General features: G+C 43.7%; 1 long non-coding RNA gene across 2 annotated transcripts; it reads left to right on the top strand.

Annotated features, from left to right (window-relative positions):
* The first annotated feature begins 578 nt into the window (after positions 1–578).
* Positions 579–2,849, top strand: LOC117096457. Of its 2 annotated transcripts, none has more exons than XR_004442490.1 (3): positions 579–819; positions 1,607–1,856; positions 2,619–2,849. It is a non-coding gene; the product is annotated as an uncharacterized LOC117096457 (long non-coding RNA). The 2 variants fall into 2 exon arrangements; XR_004442492.1 differs by lacking the exon at positions 579–819 and adding an exon at positions 1,257–1,266.
* The last annotated feature ends 1,095 nt before the right edge of the window (positions 2,850–3,944 follow it).

Here is a 3,944-nt window from a genome sequence, read left to right as displayed (position 1 = left end):
TTTTACAAATTTGGAAACCATTCCCTGGTGACAATTGGCTGTAGCCATAGAAAATAATAGACTGTTGCTCTACAAATTATCAGAAAGTCCTCACCCCAAAATGTTACCAATCTAAGAGAATTTATAAAGTTAAATGCTGGTAATAACTGTACAAGATTACAGAAAAAGAAAGATGTTGTAATAGCAAGTATAAGCAGATGGGATATGACCCTTGTGTATAAAAAGAATGTAAAGTAAAAATACATCATTGTGCATTGTGACTTCAGTATTACACAAGAAGGAGATAACCTACTGACATGAGGATCCTGTTTGGGTTGGTATTTATACTCTTTCGAGTGAGAAAAGGGAGAATCAAAAGATTACTATAGCTTGATAAAAATATTCACTTGTTTGCCCTGAGTTGGTTATCATTAAGCAGAAGTCTGATTATGAATTAGCTTCCCCAAATAACTTCATTTTAAGAAGAAGAAACTTTGATTATCTGACTGACATGTATGGCTAGTCCAGTGGCTATCAATATTGCTTAAGTTATCATGAACCCATTTCTTTGAGCCTAGTTTCCTTTATGTGAATTTGATATCTGGACCTGTGTGCCCTTGGAATATAGAGGAGGTAGCTAACCTGAAAGACCATGCCAGCCTTGCATGAAACATTAACTCAGCCATCTTGGAGATGACCAGCCTTGCACCAAGAAGGACCAGGCTGCAGCTGTATCTTGAGGGGAGAGGCAACCCAGTCTCCTAAAGACACTCCTTTGAACCAAGAGAGTTTCCTGATTAAATGGAGCTTCCTTTAGTTCTCTTCCACCAATCTCAGAAGGTACAGGACAAGCTGTGGGGAAGAACACAGGTGCATGATTCTGGCTTTCAAAAAAGTTGGAACAAATCTGATTGCCTCTCAGCACAATTTAAATTCTAAGCCTGCAGGGTAGGCTCCTATCCGTCTTTTTTGTTCGGCACATTAGGAGTATTCCACTAGGTTTGGAATGCAATAGTAAGCCCTTTATTCCACACACAGGTGTCTTGGTAGATGTAGGGGAAATATTAATGTTTCTGCAGGACTAGTTAAAACTTGATTTCTGAAATGAAATTCCACAGCAGCTTAGTCTCCTTTATGAACAAACCAACCACATGAAATCAGTGCCAGAAATCAATGCACATTGATGCTATCCGAATGTTTTCAGCGAGTCAGTGCTAGAATTCTTGCCAGTAGGTTTGTTGTGTTTTTTGGATAGCTTCTTATGTATTACCAAGTGTTCCGGTGTGGGTAATATATTTTATTTAATATTTCTTCTCTCAGTGAAAAGTAAAGCAAATATTTATATGGTTTTACCTAAATTTGACTTTCCACTCTAGCAAATCAGTGCTATAGCTTGTCTTTTGTTGGTGAAAATTGACCTTTTAATTCTGCCAATACCACTATTTTTTTGTTGTCTGTCGAGCTTCTTACCTATCCAAAAGCATCTTCGAAGAAAACATATTCATAATGTTGAAAATAAAAATTGGAATTTGTTGTCTACTTCACTGAGTTTTAGTAAAAGCTCAATTTCTCACTTTGCCTGCTATAGCCTTTTATGGTAACAAACTCATGATAAAAACTTCCCCAGGAAAAACAACCTGGGAGAGGAAGCCAAGATGGCTGACTAGATGCAGCCAGAAAGACTCTCCCAGCGAGAGACCAGATCGTCAAGAAGACTGACGCACTTGTCTGAGCAGATCTTCAGAAGGAAGGCATTGAGAGTGGTCAAAGGCAGGATGCAGACCCTGGACTGAACCAGCAACGCTTCATAGGACTGCTACACATCAGGACTTGTACTTGACCCCCAGCGGCTCCTGGGAAAGGCGTGAGTTAAATAGGTGAGAAGTGGCCCACTCTTGACATAGACCACCGGAATCCCAGCAGCGCCCCAGCAGCAGGGAATGCCATGTTCCCCACAGACATTTGAGCTGACAGAGAGAGCTACTGGGAGAGGTGGCAGGGACAGGACTCCAGCCAGTACAGAGCCAAGGGGTTTAGCACAAGAATGACTGCAGTAGGGCACGGTCAGGGATGGCCATCCCCCAAGGCTCACCCAGTTCCTCTAGGTGGCTTGGGCCCTTGTTGACTGCCAAACCTGGACAGGGTACGGTGGTCTTGTGTGGAATGGGGCCAGTCTGATCTGAGTGCTGCCTTTTCTGTCGGCTTCTCTCAAGGTGGCTGCCTGGCTGCACCCACTAGCAGTGCAACCTGGAATGGCCAACTATGGTACTTCCCAGCAGCTGCCACCATAGCTCCTTTGGTAGCAGACTGCACCTGACCATTGAGGGGTTCCAGCAAACAAGCCCCCAATGTCAGGCACCCACCCCCCTGCAGCCTCCCTAACTACAGTCTCCCCCAACTGCTTTGCTGATGTACACTCACCTGCAGCCTCTCTCCCCACTGCTTTACTACCATACACTCGTCCGCTGTGCCCCAACCACTACTTTGACAGTGCTCATGAGTGAGTGGACCTCACTGCCCTCCCCTGTTGGCATACACATGTGGACCCCACTACCCAGCTGCTGTCAGCATAAGTGTACGTACCCTGCCACGCACTGGCAATGCATGCACACCTACACTGCTGTCCTGTTCCTGTGCAGATGCCACCACCCTGCCTTGCTGGCACCCTGCCCCTGATGATGTGAGTGTGCCCTGCTGCACAGCCTCTGCTGTCAACGCATTTGGTCAGACACCACCCTGCCTCCACATGGATGTTACTACTCGATCCCCACCAGTGCTCTGCTTCCACCAATGCATGCCCCCACCACATGCCACTGCTGCTGGCATGCACATGTGAGTGCAGGCCCTGCTGCCACCACCGCAATAAAGCATTTTAGCTGGCATCCCCGACTGAGTGTTATTGTCAGCAGGCCAGGAACACATTCACTCTTTCAGCACAGCAGGTGCTTACCTTCGAGGGGCCAGAGAACAAAGCCCTGTGCTTGGTATCTGCCCTGCAGGGTTAAAGCATGAATCTCAGGAGTGCTAAACTGAGTCTCGGCCCCCTAGAATCTTCCAGAAATGAAGTCAGTTGACAGAACCCACTTTATACCAGAGTCAAACCCTTAAGGACATCAACGAATATAAAAACAAAAACAAAACAAAACAAAACAAACTAAAACAAAACAATACCCCAAAACCGCAAAACAGCAACTTCAAACAATAAAGGAACATCAACCCACACATATGAAAAAGAACCAGTGCAAGAACTGTGACAATTCAAAAAGCCAGAGTGTCTTCTTACCTCCAGATGACTACACTAACTCCCTGACAATGGTTCTCAACTGGCTGAACGGCTTAAATGACAGACATAGAATACAGAATCTGCATAGGAGTGAAGATTAGCAAGATTCAGGAGAAACCCAAAACCCAATCCAAAAAATAATTAAGGATTCCAATAAACGATACAAAAGCTGAAAGACAATATAGCCATTTTAAGAAAGAACCAAACCAGATTGACAGAGGTGAAAAATGCAGTATAAGAATTTCATACTACAATTGGAAGTATTAACAGCAAAATAGAACAAGATGAGGAAATAATCTCAGAGCTCAAAGACTTGTTCTTAGAATCACTTCAGTCAGGCAAAACTAAAGAAAAGAGAATACAAAAGAATGAACAAAACCTCCAAGAAATAAGTCATTATGTACAGGGACTAAACCTATGGCTCACTGGCATCCCTGAAAGACAGAGAGAAAGAGCAAGCAACTTGAAAAGCATATTCATATGTCCATGAAACTTTCCCTAACCTTGTTAGAGAGGTTGAGATTCAAATTCAAGAAATGCAGAGAACCCCTGTGAGATACTATACAAGACAACCATCCCAAGACACATAGTTATCAGGTTCTCCAAGTTCAATGAGAAAGAAAGAAAAAAAAAAATTAAAGACACCTAATAGCTTACCTCTAAGCAGGAACCCTACAAGCCA

Source organism: Trachypithecus francoisi, unplaced genomic scaffold (genome assembly GCF_009764315.1).
Source record: "Trachypithecus francoisi isolate TF-2019V2 unplaced genomic scaffold, Tfra_2.0 Contig01461, whole genome shotgun sequence".
In the NCBI taxonomy this organism is placed as follows: Eukaryota; Metazoa; Chordata; class Mammalia; order Primates; family Cercopithecidae; genus Trachypithecus; species Trachypithecus francoisi.
This window is presented reverse-complemented; position numbering and strand designations above follow the sequence as displayed.